The 20,918-nt window shown below is 36.7% G+C and overlaps 1 protein-coding gene across 1 annotated transcript in view; it reads left to right on the top strand.

Moving 5' to 3' along the window:
• The window catches only part of LOC149222440 (actin-like), a 187,759-nt gene that overhangs the window by 80,980 nt on the left and 85,861 nt on the right, over nucleotides 1-20,918 (top strand). The gene's annotated exons all lie outside the window — the stretch shown is intronic.

The raw sequence follows: 20,918 nt of genomic DNA on the forward strand, positions 1-20,918 counted from the left end.
TCATCATCATACTTTGCTTGGAAAATTTTAGCTTCATTCAGCAATTCCATAGGATGGTTTGGTCTTCTGCAATACCTGCATTCACACACAATTTGTCAATTTTAAAACCATGAGATTTCATGATCTCATTTGATAATTTAATAATCAAACCCCTCCTGTTGTTTCAAGTCCTCTACATGACTTAAAAACACTTCAATGGTATTCTCCTCAATCTCATCAAGTCCTTTACTTGATTGCTTGATATCCTTCTCTACTTCTTCTTTTAGAACATAATTTATATTCTGCCTATCTTCTTCCTTCTTTATGACAATATCAGAAAATTTTCCTTCTTCATTTGTTCCACCTGCAACCATACACAAATCATTAGATTTAAAATCATGTGAACTTTTGGTCTCACTTTAAGTTTTAGTCTTCAATTCTTCATCTTCACCCAGAACTTCACCCTGTTCTAGTTCACAAATGGATTCTTCCATTTCCAACTCAGCCTCTCTGAGTTCTTCCACCTACCACTTTACATGCTTCTACTATAGTCTTCTATGTATCTTAGACCATTTCATTGCCTTTTTCCTCAAGGCCCAACCTTGTCTTTTGTTTTCCTCAAGTATCATCCTTAATCCATTGAGTTGTTACTTTATCTCTACAATTCCCTTGTCAAGCTCCTCTTGACTCATCCTCTTGCCATTTTCCTTAGCAACCTATTTCTTCATCTTTCTTCTGCTGTGGTCTTCCTCAGAACCTCTGATATGACTATCATTAGTCATCTCTTCTCCACATCTATGAGTTCCTCATTCATTCACTATGAGTTGTAATAAATCCTCTGCAACAACAAGTCCTCCTTGTTGCAACTTACCTCACCAAGCTTTCCTCTCTACTTGGTCTTTTGGCAAGTACTTGGTTCTCTATTTCTAGAACCTCTTTTGTGCACTTCTCTCTACTCCTTCTAGGCTTCAACTCACCTGCACCTTTTAAGAACACCACTATCCTCTTGTATTTCAATCACAATGAAATACTTGGTTCTGACCACCTCTTCTTTCATTCAGAAAGTATTGCCAACTTCTTTCATCCCTTAGCAATTCTACCCACATCCTCTGTGGAATTTCCTTTGTGAGCTGCAACAATACCTTCCTCCTTGCTACATATGCCCCACTAAGCTTCTCTTCTCTGAGCTTAGTCTATTAGTATTTCTCTAGTTCTTTTCTCTTGAACCAATTGAGCATTGCTCTCTCTAGATTGCTACAACCTTCTCACCTTCTTATGTTGTAACCTTCAAGATCTCTGCATGATCTTGTTCTACCATTCTCCTGCACTTTGAATGGATTGTTCATTGTCTTCTTGCATCTGCAAGTTCTGCTGCACTTTTATCCCTGTGTGCCTGCTATTTATCAGTTTAAAATCTGATCTCCCTTGCCTGCATAAACAACTTAAAACATAACTATGTTCCATTTTTTTTTTTTTTTTTCCAAAGAGCTTTAACTTGCTCTGATACCAATTAATGCAGGGGTACCCCTTATTTACCCACAATATGCATATACAAATGCATAATCACATTTTCCCCAGGAATTTAACTCTCTACGGAGTCAAATCTTCAACCATGAATGGTTAAGGCCCCTTTATCAATTTTAATGCTGAATGATTTGCTAAAACCCAACATAGCCTAACTCTTATACAAAATCCACATATCAGGAATTAAATCAACCCTCAAGCCTTCATTAACCCTTTTATTAAAGCCTTCCTCAAATATCTCTTATCAAGACTTTTAAAACCCTTCAAAACCTTTATAAGACCCTTTAACTGCATATACATACAAAACCCCCTTTTAAACTTTGGGTTATAACTGGACTTAACCGTAAAACCCTTCTATCGGCACTTTACTCCTTTGTAAACCATTTAGCAAAGGAAAACCCTGCAAAAAATAACTTTTCTACCTTGGTATGGTCTTGGCATGATTCTCGAAGTTTATCTTTTCAGCTTATCGTAGTTGGGCATCGCTCCTCCACAGGGTTTCTTTAATAAAAACCTCTATCGCATCTTATATGCGATCATGCAACATCGGACTTCAAAAGCTATGAATTGCGCTCATAATTTCATCGGGTCCGTGCCCATCGGCCCTTCGCGTTATCGGAAGTCGCTTCCCTTCACCGATCCCCGATCCACCAACTTGCATATTAAACCTCCATCGTTGATCTACTCTTAGTAGATCCAACGGTTCACATTTGTTTTGGGTATACAAGTTACGCGACACTTAACAACTTTTCGGACCCGATGGGAGTTATAAACTCCCAACCTAATAACATTCGGCTCCGCGCCTTTTGATTAACGTTCGGTCAATTTATGCCCAATGACCGTAGATGTCATACCATCAACGGCTGCGTTGCTCTTTGATCTCCGTCATTCACTTAGGATTGATTTTGAGTTGCGTGATTTAATCCTAGCCGTTGATCACAAAGATCCAACGGCTACGGATCGTCAATACTTCATTTCTCCACTCTCCTTCTTTACTTGGATTTTACGCATTTCTTCAGGTTTCTATGGTTTCTGGGTTTTTCTTCAAGGGTTCCCATTCTTCACTGCTTCTGCTGCGCGACTCCTCTTGGCTTAGCCTCTCATGCTCCTTTGATCGATGTCATCCCAGATCATTTCTTGATCCTTCAATGGATTTAAAGATCCATTACGAACTTATGGCTCGTTCTTCTCCTCTGTACTCTGCCTTGTCTATGCCTACATACATAAACTATGCAGATCTCTGAATACATCAATCAATACTCGACTCACACGCTTATGCTTAGGATTGAATTCTCTGTATATAAATATAAAAACCAACGATTACATATTTAGACTCTGTCTCTCAGCCTGATCTTCTAATATCAGTGGCCCTTTGTTCCTCTCTTGCTCGTAGGGTTTAGTGACACTCTCGTTTTGGCTGGCCTGGCTTCGCTTATCTAACTAACTTCTCCAACCTTTTTCTTTTTTTCTTTTCAATACATCATTAGCAGTTTCTTTACAGTTGAGGAACTATTCCTCAGTTACTTTTTAGTTGTTCAACAGTTTCTTCAAACTAATTTATAACTAATCCTAATCCTCTCATGTTCTCCTACATTCAAGAACATTTACAAATATGTCTCACAATATATAATTAATTCCTATTCTCATTAAAATCACTCAAAGGCCTAAATATTTACATTAATTTAATACTTAGGAAACCAACTTCCTTGAAACACAAGACCCCCTATTTCTATTAAAATACAATGATATTGTTGGACTGAATGCTCCTGCAACATAAAGCATCTCATCTTTAAAGTAAATTTAATTCTTATTATATCTTTGTGTACTAATGTTCAATAATTTTGGGCTTAACATCATTTTTTCTAATGGTTTTAGAGATCCATACAGTACTGGAGGGTAAGCAGTTTTGGTATTATATTTAATGCATAATTAATATTTTCATTAATTATTTATTTAATTACATGTATCATACATGTGAAATTGTGGGTTGTGAGAATATCTCAAAGAGGATTCTCATTATTACCACTATTTCTAATACATAATTAATATTTATGTATGGTTTTCCTTAGATTATAGTGTTCTGGAGAATATATCAAAGAGAATTGTGGCGATTACTACTAAAGAAAATATTAATTTTCTATATTTATTTTTTTCCTACTAAATTTAAATAGAAAAAATACATAAACAAAAATAGTAATTTGATGATGTGTAAGAGTCCATTATGAGGATATTAATCTAAAACTAGTGCCAATCCAAAATGAATCAAGAGACAATGATCAAAGGAAATAAGAATCATAAGATGATGGATTCATGACTGTGAAATGCCAACGACAATACAAAGCATCATTTTCTTCTACTTGCTCTTATTGTTTAAGGTAACTTATTTATAATTCATTTGGCTGGTTGACTTGTACTTTGAGGATGAAACCTAGATATTTTCATTATCCAATTGGCATTTTGTCATGATTTTACATAGGTTCATTTAAATATTTTATGATGAAAACATGGATGGCTTGAAATGCATTGATATGATATAACTAGGCACACTAATATAAATTAAATCATAAAAACTAAATAAATTATAACATTATCTTGAATTATTGTGATATATATATATATATATATATATATATATATATATATATATATATATATATATATATTATATATATATATATATATATATATATATAAACCTGGAACATGATTATTAACCAGGGAAATTTACCCCCCCTTACCATGGAGATCCTTAATCTCTAAATAGGTTTTGTTAAAATTACATGACTTATCAATACCACGTGCCTCAAAAATCATAACTCACTTCATATGCCACTTGTTCATATGATATTTTTTTAATTAATCAATTTAATTAAAAGGGAAAAATGACATAACTACTTTGGAGATAAGTCTCAACCTTTGATTTACTAATAATATTCTAGAATATTTTGTGGAGGCTAAATCTCTACCATCCAACTAATAATTATTGATAATTAATTTAAAATTGTGGAAGCTCTATTCCAAAATAGACACAACAATAGGTGTAATTAATATTTTCAACTCATATGAATATGATACTTTGAAATGAAAATGTGAGATATATTAACTTGCAAACTACTGAAATATTTCCTAATGTGACAGTAGACAATAGGTGTATATTGCAATAATTGCAACATAACTTTATAGGACTATATACATCATTAAAATAGTGTATTATAATATGTTAAATGACTAAATTTATTCTTACATTTTTATTATGGAACTATTTGATATGTTGATTATAGTGTGTGTAAGTATAGGAAACATGATTTCCGATTAGTCCACATTTTGGTAACATGATTGTATAGAAGTTTATGGTATACCATCCAAAGAGGAGGAAAAATGATCTTATTTCTACCTACTGACACTCCCATTTTGTGACTTCGGTTGAAAATATGGTGATGCTTTATCTTAAAGGTTGGAAAATTATTTTAGTATCAAAAATATCAACATCTAACAACAAACTCATCAAATATAATATATCCTGGTAATCAATACTATGCATAGTAAGAGTCATCATTATGTGAGATAAATAATTGGATCATCCATATATGATGTCCTCAAACACTAATGTATCAATGAAAGTATCTATCTCAAACTCAAGATAAAATGGAGTAGTACATACATCCCCTCTAAAACTAATCTTCATCCCAAAATTTTAAAATAAATAAGAAATTTTTTGGCACATTAAACCTTTTTGTCCTCCCAAGTAGATGAAATAAGACAATAACTATCACATTGGGCCTTTTCTTGATTCATTAGTGGATTCATAAGTTGTGGAGTGCACTGGTCCGACATGTGAATTGGTTCAACCATCACCATCCCTTGTCTGATACTTGCAAATGAATCAAATCAATAATATGCAACATATCTTAAATGTAATGATGTAAGACAAAAAAAGGAAACATGTCATCTCTGCATTCTAATGATGTAGGTAATGCATGTCTATAATATACTAGCCCCTTCTTTTCTACCATTTCAAAATGTCCAACAAATAATGGGCACATCTTTTCTCCCTCTCCAGACTTTATCAAACTCTTTTATTGTTTGAATATTAGAAATATTTTATCTCAAACTTCATAGTTCTAATTAAATCTTTGGAAATCAACATAACTCTTCTATCCGTCTTGTGCTTCCTTAAGCCTTATATTACTCATATTATTTTTCCTTCCATTTTTTGTATTACCTCCAACCCTACAAAAACTATCTCTTAGAGTCTATCCCAACATAAAGTTGTTCTACATGGCCTTCCATAGAAAAACTCAAATGGTGCCACTTCAATGGAACATTGATAGTTGATGATGTATGCAAATTCTAAAAGAGGCAATAACTCTTCCCATAATTTTTGTTGGTCCTTGAAATGCGTATGTAGCATATCTTCTAAAATACAATTAATTTGATTGGTATTATCATTAGTTTCTAGATGATAAGCTATACTAAAATTTAGTTAGGTTCCCAATGTCTCTTGGAAACTCATCCAAAATCTATCTATAAGCTTTTCTCACCTATCAAAAATGATCTTCTTTGAAACTCTTTGCAATATTACTATTTCATGCATGAAAAAATTAGCAATTTCTCAAGCCTTCCATGAAAATTTCCAAGATTCCTTATTCTTTATTAGACCCCATATAACCATTTGGAATACAAGGCTTGGTTATAAGTGTGAATCTTAATATCTTCCATATTTTTCATTCCTTAAGGATGTAACCATAAGTCTAATTTAACTTTATAAAATCCTTTTCCACTATCACTAATGGATCGAGAAAAAAAAAGGATGTTATCTAACATCACATACTCATTAACTAAAGGAACGAAATAAAATATTAATATACTTCTGTGCCATCAAATATTTTAATACACATATGAATTTTAGCTAATTTTTGTCACTCATTAAAGAAGATTAGACATTGAGTCAAAAATATTACACTATTGATGATAAAAAAATGTGACTTCAAATATTTTAATGTTCTACATTATAGCATATTGGTGATAACAAAGGGAATATTTACCAAAGGAAGATATATACTATACCAAAAATTAGGTAAACATTACATTTTAGAAATTTGCAAATGGAAACATAAATATTGGAGTAGATAATATTTCAAATAACATTTTTGTCATGCTAATGAATAATAAATTCCCATTGCATTATTGATCCACATAATCTTCCATAAATATTATTAGAATCAAGAGGTTTTAAAAAATCATAATACACAATAGTATAATATAATATACGTACTATATTGTACATTAACATAATTTTATTGTTCCTTGATTTTGTTTCTAACTTTGTCTATATGTAATTGTTTATAGTAATCAACTCTCCTATGTGACCATATAGCTATCAAGTCATTGCGTGAATAATTTTGTGAATAATTTTATGGTTTTGAGAAGGCCATCTTTATATTACACCACATTTTCTTAATTTCATATTTTTTTACGAGAATACATTTAAAAAACATGTTTTCATGTACAATTATGGTTTTCACTTCATACTATTTCACTAGCTTTTATCCAAACACTTTTTCCCTTAGATATTGTACTCCAATACTATAATTTTATCTTAATATTGACAGTAAATTGATTCATAGTTGGAGATATAGAATTATAATAGTGTTTTGTTTACTTAGTCATAATATTTTAATTTTCTTTTGTTTACTCTATACTAAATTGGTTGGAATTCTAACAACCTATGATAGTTTAATTTTAATCATTATAATTTTAGTATAAAATAAAAATAGTTTATTATTAAGACTATATCATGAAAACAATGATTTGATAATTAAATAGAAAAGTAAATATGGATGGTTCTGTTAGGATATTCCGACACATAGGATATAGTTAAGTTCAACTTGGTCTAGTGTAGAGTTAGGTAAAGTGTGTTTCTTTACCGTTGTACATTTTGTAACTTACAATCCGACGGTCACAATATGTAGTGATCCGACAGTTCATTCTCTCCTCGGTATTACCGACACTTGATCCGTGGCTTGACACCCGATTGGTCCATGAGTTCTATTTAAAGCGCATGGAGGGTCATTGTTCGGGTAATCCGTGCATGAGAGAAGCTTATGTAAATTTTCATTCTTTGATTAATAAATTGCCTGTAGTAGCCACGTTGGCGCAGGCCGTGGACTGTTTCCCTCTTTGAGGGTTTTAACCACGTCAAAAATACTGGTGTATTGATCTGTGATCTAGTTGTGAGCGGTGTCCTTTTGGTGTTCTTTCTGAGGAACTTACCCTGTAAATTCCTACATGGTATCGGAGCTATTTGAGGGCCGCGTCCGTTGGTGATCCAAATCTGAAGCCGGTAGAACTGCATGCGGCTGTCGTTTCCTAGATCTGTTGTTTCTGACTGCTTTCGGGCCAAGAGGACTGCTCTGTTGTGTTCGGAGCATCTGTTCCAGTGAGGAACCCCTTTCGTTTCACGCGAAAAGGTTTCCGGTAGCCCTATCTGCGTCATTTTTCAGATCGGGAGGTATACAGTGTTTTTGCAGTTTACTGTTATTTTCTCTCTGCTTATTTCGGTTTCGGTTTATTTAGCCCTTTTTTTTTAACCGGATCTATACCTTTCATCTCTGCGTATGCTCTTTTCCTTACGACTCTGTGCGATCTAGGCAAATCAGAAACAGAAAGGAAGGATTTTTCTCATGCGTATGCTCTTTTCCCTGCACCTTAGTGTGATCTCGGAAAATCAGAAACATTGAGAAAAATATTTAGTTTTTCGGCTAAAGCTAACTTTGAGATTTTTTTTAAAAATATCTAGTTTTTTGGCTAAAGCTAACTTCGAGTCGCAAGGTTCGTTTTTCTTTGCATATTCGTGTTGGGTTTTGTGTTTTGTGTTTTGTAGGGAAAAAGAGCTTTCTCAAGGCAAGCACGCAAACCAAGGCCCCCCCCCCCTCTCTCTCTCTCTCTCTCTCTCTCAAATTTTTTGTATAGATCAATTGGTTCAAAGCTATTTTAAGAGAGTAGAGGTCTTGGGTTCAAGTCTCCATTTTGTGGGGGCGGATTTTTTCATTCCCGCACATTCGCGCACTTTGCCGGCAACTTCAACAATTTTTTTCAAAAAGCCATAACTTCTTCATCCGGAAGCCTTTTTCAGAGCCGTTTTTTTTAAAACAGCCTAATTTTTGAGATCTATCCATTGGAACACTTACTTTCAGCATCTTCAGCTTCAGTTTAAAAAAAAAAAATGGAAAGTCCATGCCAAGTCATTCTTGACAGCACTAACTACTTCCAATGGATAGCCTACATGGAAGATTTACTTAGAAGTAAAGGTCTCTACAGAATAGCCACAGACCAAGAGAAGAAACCAAAAGATGAAGAAAAGGCTGCAAAATGGGAAAATAGACAAGATCCAGCACGTGGTTTGATAGGGATGTCTATTTCTCCTGATCTTAGATTCCATATTGCAGAACTTGAGACTCCTCATGAAGCATTGGAAAAAATCGCTAAAGTTTTTGGGATTAAAAATGAAATTAGAGCCCATCAACTTGAAAATGAGTTGCTTACTTTGGATCCTAATAATTTTTCTTGCATTGAAGATTTCTTGTCCAAATTCAAGACCCTTAGATATCTCTTGGAAGGTGTTAAGGTTAAGAAAGAAGATGGTAACCTTATTTATTCCATCCTTACTAAGTTGGGACCAGCCTACTCTGTATTTGTTTCCACTTTCCATTCTACAAGGGAAGCTTTCATTTGTCAAGGAAAAGACTACAAGGCCCCTTCCTTTGACTCCTTTTGTGATTCCTTAATAAGAGAAACAAGAAAAACTCTTACACCTTGGTCTTCTTAATCTTGGAAACTCTTCCACGAAAGCGTTAGCCGCCCAGCAGCAACCAAATTCAAAGAATCCTAAGAAGTCATATCCTCAAAAGAATGGTCCTAAACCAACTCAGCCTCAAAATGAAAGATCATTTCAGCAAAATGATAGGACCAATAAAAACAAATGGAAGAAGACTGATAGACATTGTAACTTTTGTAATCGAGATGGCCACTTAGAATCTAAATGCTTTAAGAAGATGGAAGCCTTGGAAGCCGCAATAAAAAAACATAACATCCATGTGGAGCATTCTTCAACTTCAACTTCATCTTCAGGAATGGCACTTTCTGCATGTCGTTGTCGATCATCTCAGTCTGGTTATGCATTAAATGTATCTTCTTCTTCTCATTCTCATGAGTGGCTCATTGATTCTGGAGCCTCTTATCACATGGCCAAAAACCAAGCCATGTTTTCTTCTTTAAATGATTGTAGCACCAAAAATATATATGTTGGTGATGATAGATCTCTTAATGTTGTAGGGACTGGAACTGTTCATCTAGGCAATGGTCAGTTTAATGATGTACTATGTGTTCCAACCTTATCCTGCAACCTTCTATCTGTATATCAGATAACTCATTCAGGTGAAGGTAAAATTGTTGAATTTTCACCTCATGATGTTGTAATCAAGGATCTAAAAGATCCTAAACAGATTCTAGCTACTGGTCTTGCTGATGATTCCACAAGGTTGTATAAGTTTCACAACTTTGGGTCATCAAATCTTCCCTCAGTATTTGTTGCTCATAATGATGAAGTGAGCAAACTTTGGCATGAGCGATTTGGTCACTTAAACTATCGCTCCCTTCAGCATCTATGTAAAGAAAATATGGTGACAGGTCTTCCTATGGTATCTTGCAGAGATGGTGTTTGTTCCGGATTGTGTACTCGGAAAACATCATCGGGACAGTTTTGACAAACGTGCCTCTTGGCACGCCTCAGCCCCTTTACAGCTTGTGCACAGTGATTTATGTGGTCCACTTCCTGTTGCTTCATTCTCTGGCTGCAAGTATTTCTTAACTTTCATTGATGATTTCTCCAGACGCACTTGGGTATACTTCTTAAAACTCAAGAGCGAAGTATTTAACACATTTTTGGCCTTCAAAGCCTTTGTTGAAAAACAATCTGGACATCAAATTCTTAAGCTAAGAACTGATAATGGTGGAGAATATGTTAAAAACACATTCATCAACTTTTGCACCGAAAATGGAATTCAAATGCAACATACTGTTCCATACACTCCACAACAAAATGGTGTAGCTGAAAGGAAAAATCGCACCTTAAAGGAAATGGCTAATTGTATGCTGCAATCTAAAGGACTCAGTCTTAGTTTTTGGGCCGAAGCAATTAATTGTGAAAATTATATAATCAATCGCACTCCTACTAAGGTTCTAGAGAATATCACTCCAGAAGAAGCTTGGAGTTCCATTAAACCAGATGTAAGTCACTTTCGTGTTTTTGGAAGTGAAGCATGGGCCCATATTCCAGATGAAAAGCATAAAGCTTTAGAACCTAAGAGTGAGAAATGTACTTTTGTTGGATATTCTGAAGATGTAAAATGTTATAGACTTATTCCATTTAAGTCCAAAAATGTTATCATTAGAAGAGATGTAAAATTTGATGAAAATAAATCGGCCTACGAGCCTAGTCCGGCGGATGTGCCACCTCTTCCTATCTCTTCTACTTTTGAAAACATTTCTTCTTCAGATGATGAAAGTGAGGATGATAATCCTCCCCCACCTTCTCAGGATCCTCAACTTCCAAGATGGGTCTGTGCTACTCGGGATGCAGCAGGTGATCTTGCCGGTGATCCTACAGATCAGCGACGTACACGTTCTCAGTTTGAAAGAGCCTCTTCTTTACTGGCTCAAGCTCCAGTAAATCATGATCCTGACACTTTTGCAGAAGCTTCAGGCCATCCACATTGGGAAGCAGCTATGAATGAAGAATATCATTCATTGTTGGCAAATGATACATGGGATCTTGTTCCTCTACCAAAGGGACGCAAACTTGTTAGATGTAAATGGGTTTACAGAACCAAGTATGGACCAGATGGGAAAGTTGATAAACATAAAGCTCGTCTTGTTGCTAAGGGCTTTTCACAGGTTGAAGGCATTGACTACACTGAAACCTTCTCCCCTGTTGCCAAAATGAACTCTATCCGCCTTGTTCTTTCCCTTGCTGCCTCTTTAAAATGGGAAGTCCATCAGATGGATGTTAAATCTGCCTTCTTGCATGGGGACTTGCAGGAAGAAATCTATATGGAACAACCCATTGGCTTCATACAAACAGACTCCAGCCTTGTTTGTCGACTTAAGAAATCCCTTTATGGTCTCAAGCAAGCTCCTCGGGCTTGGTATGCCAAAATGGATAGCTTTCTTTTAGAATCTGGCTTTTCTAGGTGTTATTCTGACAATACTGTCTACACCAAGAAAGTGGGCAACTCTCTTATCATCCTTGTTCTTTATGTTGATGATCTTATTCTTACTGGTAGTGATCCCAACCTTATAAACCATGTGAAGTCCAGCCTTAAAAAGAAATTTGAAATGACAGACTTAGGACACTTACACTATTTTCTCGGTCTTCAAGTCTTGCAATCCAAGGAGGGTATTTTCCTTTCCCAGTCCAAGTATGCTTGTGATATTCTTCGTCATTTTCACATGGAAGACTGTAAGCCAGCCCCTTCTCCCTTTCAGTCTGGAGTCAAACTTTCAGTCTCTTGTACTTCTCCTGAAGTTGATGCTACCTTATACCGTCAACTTGTAGGAAAACTCTTGTATTTAACCCATACTCGTCCTGACCTTTCCTTTGCCGTTGGCCTTGTTGCTTGTTTTATGCAAAACCCCCGTGAAAGTCATTGGAAAGCAGCTAAAAGAATACTTCGTTATGTTCGAGGTACAGTACAGTTTGGGATTCATTACAGTTCCAAAGCATCTCCTCTATTAGTTGGTTTCACTGATTCTGATTGGGCTGGTGACCCTGATGATCGGAAGTCTACTGCCGGTTATGTCTTCACTCTTGGTTCAGGACCTATTACATGGGCTTGTAAGAAACAGGCTGCCATTTCTCTTTCGTCAGCAGAAGCAGAGTATCGTGGTGCCGTGGAAGCTAGTAAGGAAGCCTTGTGGCTTCGTCAGATCCTATCAGAGTTTGGCTTTGAGCAGCAGCATCCAACCACACTTTGGTGTGATAATCAAAGTGCCATTCAGCTATGCAAAGATCCAGTCCAGCATCAGTGCAACAAACACATTGAACTGCACATGCACTTCATCAGAAAGCTCATTCATGACCATGTTCTTGAAGTGCAATATTGTCCAACAGATGATCAGGTTGCAGACATCTTCACAAAGGCTCTCACAGAGGCGAAGTTCACTAAACTTCGATATATGCTTGGAGTTCAGGAAGTTGTCACTAAGGGGGGATAGGCTCTAGTGCCTCCTTCCTTCTCCTATTGTGTCATATTTGTAAATCCTTCAATCCTATCCCAAGTTGTTCTTAAGGGGGGATGTTAGGATATTCCGACACATAGGATATAGTTAAGTTCAACTTGGTCTAGTGTAGAGTTAGGTAGAGTTAGGTAAAGTGTGTTTCTTTACCGTTGTACATTTTGTAACTTACAATCCGACGGTCACAATATGTAGTGATCCGACGGTTCATTCTCTCCTCGGTATTACCGACACTTGATCCGTGGCTTGACACCCGATTGGTCCATGAGTTCTATTTAAAGCGCATGGAGGGTCATTGTTCGGGTAATCCGTGCATGAGAGAAGCTTATGTAAATTTTCATTCTTTGATTAATAAATTGCCTGTAGTAGCCACGTTGGCGTAGGCCGTGGACTATTTCCCTCTTTGAGGGTTTTAACCACGTCAAAAATACTGGTGTATTGATCTGTGATCTGGTTGTGAGCGGTGTCCTTTTGGTGTTCTTTCTGAGGAACTTACCCTGTAAATTCCTACAGGTTCTTGAGGTGTGTTATATCTTATATTTTCAATATCTATATTAAAAAATAGAGTTTGATATAAAGAAATAAGATATATATTAAATATAACCATAAAACTTAATTTTCCTCGATTATATAAATCTTTCATAGAAAGTTTTTTTTATCCAAAAAGATTAATGTTAATTATGTAGAGAGTAGCTCATTGATTAGTTATCTTTCATTATTTCCTAGTTCAAGCAAACAAGTTTTTGGTATATGTATATGTATATGGATGTTGTTGTAAATATCATAATGAGTTGTGTTATAAAGCTCCAATAAGTGGTATGATTGTCATGTTGGTTATGGTTTGCAGTAGTTGTTCATTGTAAATATTGCATCAAGTTGTGTTATAAATCTCCATAGGAAATATGTTTTTCTTTTGGTGGTTTTCTGGTCATAGGTGTCATAAAACACCGAGGATAGTGTTCCCCTAAGGGGGAAGGGTTTGTAACAACCTAGGGTTAAAAGTCCATGAAATAAAGGTTAATAAAGGAAAAATATGACCAAGGTCATGGGACATGTATTCCAAGTTCAATTTTGGGAAAATCACTATAGTGGGAATCACTTTTATTTATTTATGGCTAAGGAAGTTGGCAAAGGAATTGGAAAAGGAAAAGAGGCATTAATTGAAATTTATTTATGAAAATAAAGGAAAATAGGAGAAAAGGAAGCTGAAGAGACAAAAAAATTCATGAGAGGGAAATTAGAAGGTAAATTAAGGAAAATGAAGAAAATAGAGGCCTCAATGATAAAAAGGCTTGTGAGGATCGGTTCACAGTTTTTTGTCGGTTTTTCCTTTGGAATTAGTTTCAGAGAGAGAGAGAGAAGAGAACTAAGAGGAGAAAGAAAGCAAGAAAAGGAAGGAAAAGGACAAACAAGGAAGGTTGGATCAACAACTTCAGTAGGAAGATTTTGCAGGTAATTGGTTGCATGTGTGATTTCCTAGCTAAGGTGTGAATGCATGGTGCATGAATTTGTTTATTTTCTGCATTTTCTATCATCGGCATGGGTTTTGTTAGGTTTGACGGTAGTTTCAACCTTGCCTTTCCATTTCCTGGATAGCCATGGTGTGATGGCATTCATTTCTTGGTTAATCTTTGGATTGTCAGAAGGTTTTGGATTTGGGTGAGGTGGTATTAGGAAATTCCCAAGGGTTGGGGGTGGAGATGGTTTTCTCTAAGAAGCCCTCGATAGCTGGGTGGATACAGGAAATTTCTTCAAAGGATGGTGAAGGAATTCTAAGGCATCCATGCTTGTTTTGGTTTTATGATCTCTCTACTAGTTTTCGCGAGATCATGATAGTTTGAGGGTGGAGGTGGTTTAACCTCTAGATTCCCTTGGTTGTTTATGTCTTGTTTTGTCCCATGATATCCCACATTCATGCTTGGAATATGGCACGGGGGTGATTCGTTGAAATAAATATTTGATTCAACTTAATCTATGCTAGGGTGGTATGTTGAAGACCCTTACTGCCTTGGTTGGCTTTTGCATAAGTTAATAAGAGTTATTTTCATATTGTGATTTATGGTAATTTATACTTGTTATTATGTGGCTTAATTGTTGTTATGTGATGGTTAATATTTTGGTTATGTGCTAGTTATAAGCATTATTTATGATATGTACCATCTATGTCTCTTGTCATGAATTGTTTAGTTATTGATTGATTGATGAATGTATGGACTAATAGGTGTTATTACAGCTATGTGGAGAGAGCATAGAGCCTTCTTGGTGATTCTCAGATGAATCTTAGACTAATATGATTAGATATGCATTTTGTTGTAGCGGCTACAACCACCCTCCAAAATTTTACCTATGCTTTGATTTTGGAGCCTTCCTTCTAAACCACAGTAGCTCATCTTGCACTGATACATGTATCCATGCTTCGACTAAGACTTAGCCTTTCAATTTCACTTGTGTTTTCCTACATAGTTGATTTCGTAGCCCACAAGTCGATCTCCTGACTTGGTCCCACAACAGTTCTAGGCTTGCCTAAAAAAACTATGCAAATTGTAAGGGTAAGTGGCCTTGCTTTTTGGAATTACACAGTCATGACTAGCAATGAGCCTTGAGCTTTGGAAATGTGAAATTATGGAGGGGAAGCCTAGCATTGAGCCCAGAAACTGCACAAACTGCACTGTGCTCAGAAACTCCGCAGTGCATGAGACAAAGAGTTGCCCAGTCCTTCCCAGAACTGCGCAATCTTTTCTGGAAATGCATGAAAGTTTTTCCCAAAAAAAGAAAAAAAGGAAAAAGGAAAAATCATCCATAGAAAATAGGGATTTATTTTGAGTAACCTGAAGGAGGCACTTGCTTTATTTTTAGAAGATTCTCCCAAGTGTCACTTTTTCCTTGATTTTAGGCATGCGCGTCATAAACCCTAACTTGACTAAATCTATTTAATCGATGTTGCTAGAGCTCATTTTCTCACTCGATCTTGGAACTCTAACATTCCTGAGTAGATCAAGGAGCCTTCGGTGTGATTGTCGTTTCTTTTCTGAGTGAGTTTTGTTTTTCTCATCTTTTGCCACTTTTTCCGTCGCTTTTTGTTGTTTATCTTGTGTGAGTGTTGTTTCACTTGTTTATTTGCACCCCTGATGGTGTTTTAACTTTGTTTAGCTTGTAGAATTATTTTTTCAAGATTTATATTGTATTTCCCAAGTGTCACATGAGTTTTCCCATTTTTGCACCAATGGTTGTCGTTGTGGCGACTCTCTTCACATGCTTCATTTTCCTTCAGTTTAATCAATTATTGCACTTGTTTCACATGCATGCATCAACAGTTAGTCATATCTGCACTCAACATCATACCATCTTTCAGATCTTCTTATTTTTCACACTCCCCTTAGGCAGATTTAGGTCCCTTTGCTTAGATCTCATTGTGCACATTTAACTCTGCTAAATCCGGAGACTCAAGCCTCTAGCTTGGCTTATAGAATTGTGCAGATCCTAGCCTAGGCTGGCTCTAACTATGCACTGCATAGTTCCAAGAGCCATTATCCCATCTTGGCTACTGATACTGCGCAATGCACAATCCCTCCTAGGCCTTGTTCCAGACTAAACTGTGAATTGTACAGTTTCAGTCATCAGTCTTCCACACTAACTATTGGGACTGTGCAATGCATAGTTCCCATAGTGAGTCATTCCCCCTGTCAGTCAAAACTATGCAGTCCTTCCAATCATGAGCCTGGCTTGCTGCTTGATCTTTTCTTGAAGTTGTTTTTCTTTTAGCTCACATTTTCTTGCCATGATTGTCCTCTATGTCCCACAAGTACAACAGTTGTTGAGAATATCTCTAGGAGTTACAGTTAACATGGAATCCAAGAGAGTTGCATCAAAGGAGACTGCTGAGAGCAGTAATGGGGAAGAATTTGAGAAGATATCAGTGGATTTACTAGTATATGCAGATACTCAGTTTTTCATTGAGAAGGGAACAACAATGACATGGTAGCAGATCCAAGATAATTTTACAAAGGACATCAAGGAAGAATTAGAAGACTGGTATGTTTATATTAGCATCGAGCAGTCAACATTATACAAGGTTGCATGCAAGTACCCCACCTTCCCATGTGCGTACATCATTAGTTAGATTGTCTCATATATCGATGAATAGAATATGACATTGAGTAGTGCTAGTGGGAGAGATCTTTCCACCTTCAAAGAAGAGAACTTTCAGTAGATGTATCACTTGTGATAGCCAGTGAAGCACATGGACTCACTTTTCTATGCCACCCATACTTATGTGAACACTAGAGACATTTTCAAGCACTTGGTGAAAGAGATGTCGAAGTTTAGACAGACACCCACCCATGTTTACCAGACAAAGTCCCTCAGGAAGGCTTACCAGTTCTTAATCATCTTTGCCTGCACAATATGTGGTAAAGTGAACACAGAAACCTTTCTTGAAGGGTGGGTAGTCTTACTAAACTAGTTGGTGAATGATGCAAGGCCATTTGAATGGTTGTATATGTTGGCTCATCAGCCGAAGCCCCATGTAGCTAAGGATTAGAATCTTCCCAAGAATGAGCAAGCAAGGTTTTACATGTTTGCATACTTACTGGATGTAATATGTGCCCAACAACAATTTCCTATCATGAGTTGGACATGGGCACCAAAAGAGACTATCGTCAACATCTATTGCAAGTTTTTTTTTTTCTGACCGCAACTATCTAAGAGTGATGGAAAATCTAACTGACCATTTTATCATCCTGTTATACAAGCTTATATTTGAGTAGGATCCACCTTGCATGTCTCAAGAAGCAATGTAGGTGATAATAAACATTGTAGATTAGTATGCCTCACTAGGTGACACCTTCATTAGAGTGTTTGGAAGAGAGAAGCCTCTACATGTACTACCAAGGTATGCCACTAAAAAAATGATCATGCAAGAATTTTCATACCACATCGCTACAATGTTGTCAACAAGACTGCATAGGAAGAAGAAAGCACCATGGCCCACTCTTTCTTTGTGGATCAGATTGTACGAGATTAAGATCTTGAAATATGTAGATGCTAAGGCTAAGGAAATAGTGAAATTCAAGTTTGGTACCAAGGAATTTAATATGTATGATCCCCATGGTAGTTGTAAGGACCACTATACGTGATTTTACTTTCCATTGATCCACGGGACATGTAATTGGCCAGAGGAGGTCCCTTGGAGGTACTGCTACAATGCCTCTAGACTCAATGAGTTGTTAAGTATAGAAAAAGCTTAGAAAGTTTCTCTATAGAAAACAGCAGGACTAGAAGCAACAAAAATAACATTATTAAGGTAGCAATCCAGTGTAGGACAAGGGAAAGAGGAAGGTTGTTGAGAATCCAAAGGGAGTCAAAATATAAAAAATGAAGGAAGATCCTATCTTGGAGAAGGCAGGTTTGGCAGTGGAAGCAAAGAGGGAGCAACAAATGAAGAGATTAGAGTGAAGGAAGAGAGAAAAGTAGAGGTTGCAGGAAGCATAATTGAAGCTGTAGGAGAGAGAGAGAAGAAGCTGAAGGAGGAACAAGAGTTGACGAGGAGAGAAAGAGAAGACAAGCAGAAGTAGGAATAAAAACAAAGGTAAGGCTTGATGACAGAGAAAAAAACATCGATATAGGTCGATGAGCCAGAACAACCAATAGTTGAGGAAGAGGGCGAACATATTCAGGATTAGGTGCTTGCTTAGCAAATTGAGAAATTGATTGAAGTGAAAAACATGGATTTGGAACAGGAGTCACAATGTGATCACACTGACGTGATGCCGAAAGCACCACGGGTCATCCTTTAGTCTCCAGCACCTACAGTGTCAAAACTAGCGCTGAGCGATTAAGGAGATTTTGTTCTCCTTGAGAATGATTTGGTAATGGATGTGTACAATATATCATTTGATGAGTTGTAGAAGAAGATTGTACAGGCGGGAAGAAAGCACTTTCTAGATGATCACACATCACCTGCATTCATCAAGGAGAGGGTGATAGTATCAGACACTGAGAAGCATCCAACAAACATTTCCCAAGCTATCTTGGCCTATGCAGGAACAAAAATCTCAAATTTTCAGTATCTTACAGCCAAGAATGAGCAACTGGAAAAGAACTTGCAGGGTTCTAGGAAAGAGGTGGAAAAACTCTGAGCATCAGCGCAAAATGTAGTTTTCGCACTGTGGGAGATGAAGATAGTGATACTTGTTGATGTATCAACACTTGGTGATACCATGTGGAAGCTCTATGATAGATTTGTCACCATGCATAAAGAAGTTGTCCGTGTGCATGGCCTACAGCAACAGAACAAAGAGTTTTTTCAAACTCTCAAGAACATACATGTTACCATCTCCCATGTACATGAGTGGAAAATGTTGTACAAAGGGGCCCTACTTTAATTAGAAAAGAAGATGAAGCCATAGGCAGAGATGGAGAAAGCGAATGTTCGAATGCTGATCCAAAACAATGAGTAGCTTGCCTCATTAATCAACAACATACATGCCTCATATGTGTGTTTGTACAATAGTTTGGATTTCATGGTGAGAAAGCACCGGATCCCATCAATTGATTCCCTCATCAATGCTAAACCCAAGAACCAAGTATGGTTAGAGATGGATGAGTACTTGGAGCAACTAAGATGAGAGGCCACTAGGGAAGAGATGGAATTGAACACACACAACATGCAGAAGTAAATCAGTGGTCTTGTCAAGGTCAATACCATGTTGCTCATGCTTCAGAATGAGTTGGATATAGGTTCCAAGACCATATACCTAGATGCCATGGAGAAAAGAGTCTACTTCTAGAAAGAAACCATCAAATAGTTTGGGGACACCATCACACAATACCAAGCTTGGCACCAATATGTGACAAAGAAGCATGAAGTGGTGGTTGAGCTAGATTTTCCCCAAACTCCAGAATCATGGTGTTGTGTCTTGTTAGGTTGTCTCTAACCAATTTTGTCTTATATGGGTACATGTGGAAAATGTAATATTATTTGAAAATATGTTGTAAGTGAAATTCAAAGTGTCAATATTGGAATATGAAAAGTCATCATGTAATGAATGTGTCATTTAGTGAAGAAGTTAAAGAGTCATGAGGGAAGTCAAAGAGTCACAAAGGGGAATGTCAAGGGTCACCCCACCTTTTGCTATAAATAGAACCTCATAGAACAAGCTTTTGGGAGCCAAGATTTTGGCTAGGCTTAGGCTTAGAGAAGGCTTGGTAGTACTTTGAAGAGCCTTGGCTTCTCCATAGCGTAGAAAGAGTATACTTCTTTAGAGGAGTAGGTGTTATTGACTGTAACGTTCCACGATTATGTCTAATGGTCATCAATGGTGTATGTATGGATGGAACTTTCAATTATAATGATAAAATCAGAGCCATCACACTTTCATGCATATGGTGTTAATATAGTAGGACTACTCTTGTTGTATTGGAAATGTATGTTATTTAACTAATGCATATGCTTATGAACTACTTTGTATGCATTTTTACGAATCTTGGTGAATGTGTGGTGTTGGATTAACTCATGACTTTAACTTATGGACAATTCTTCATTTTAGTTTTTGATGTCATTCTTCTCGTGTGTTCCTTTCAAGTTGTGTACTATTACAGGCTTCTAAGGGGTGCACTTCATTTTCCCTCCATGTGTTAGAACCTTCATTCATTGCACTTGACTCTCCGCAGGGTCACACACTTGTTGTCACCCAAAGTTATCATACTTTCCTCTGTGCGCTACCATGGTCAAGGCATTACTCTACCACCCACTGCTGGGACTCCTACTCCAAACGGTGTGAGGTCTAGTTGGGACTTCATATCGAGGATATCCCCTAAACGTTTGCGGGTCCAGCACCATCAACATTTCTGGTGCTAGAAGGAGGGTCAAATGACAAGTTGAGCCCTTGAAGTCAGTTTTAATTTTTTCACATATCTCATGACTTCTTTCCAAATCAAAACCCCGATATGTTTTTATAACTCTGCACCTTTTTAAGTGTCGATGATCATTTTATATGACTTGTCCAGGTTTAAATTTAATGGTGAGGGTGGAATAACCTTTCTCAGGCACATAATTGCTTTTGCTGGTTTCTGTGACATGCATGATATCCCATTTGACGATATTTCCTATGGGTGTTTTG

The sequence above is a fragment of the Pinus tabuliformis genome, chromosome Q, assembly GCF_031772625.1.
Source record: "Pinus tabuliformis cultivar Carrire ecotype Pingquan chromosome Q, CPIR1, whole genome shotgun sequence".
NCBI classification, from domain to species: domain Eukaryota; kingdom Viridiplantae; phylum Streptophyta; class Pinopsida; order Pinales; family Pinaceae; genus Pinus; species Pinus tabuliformis.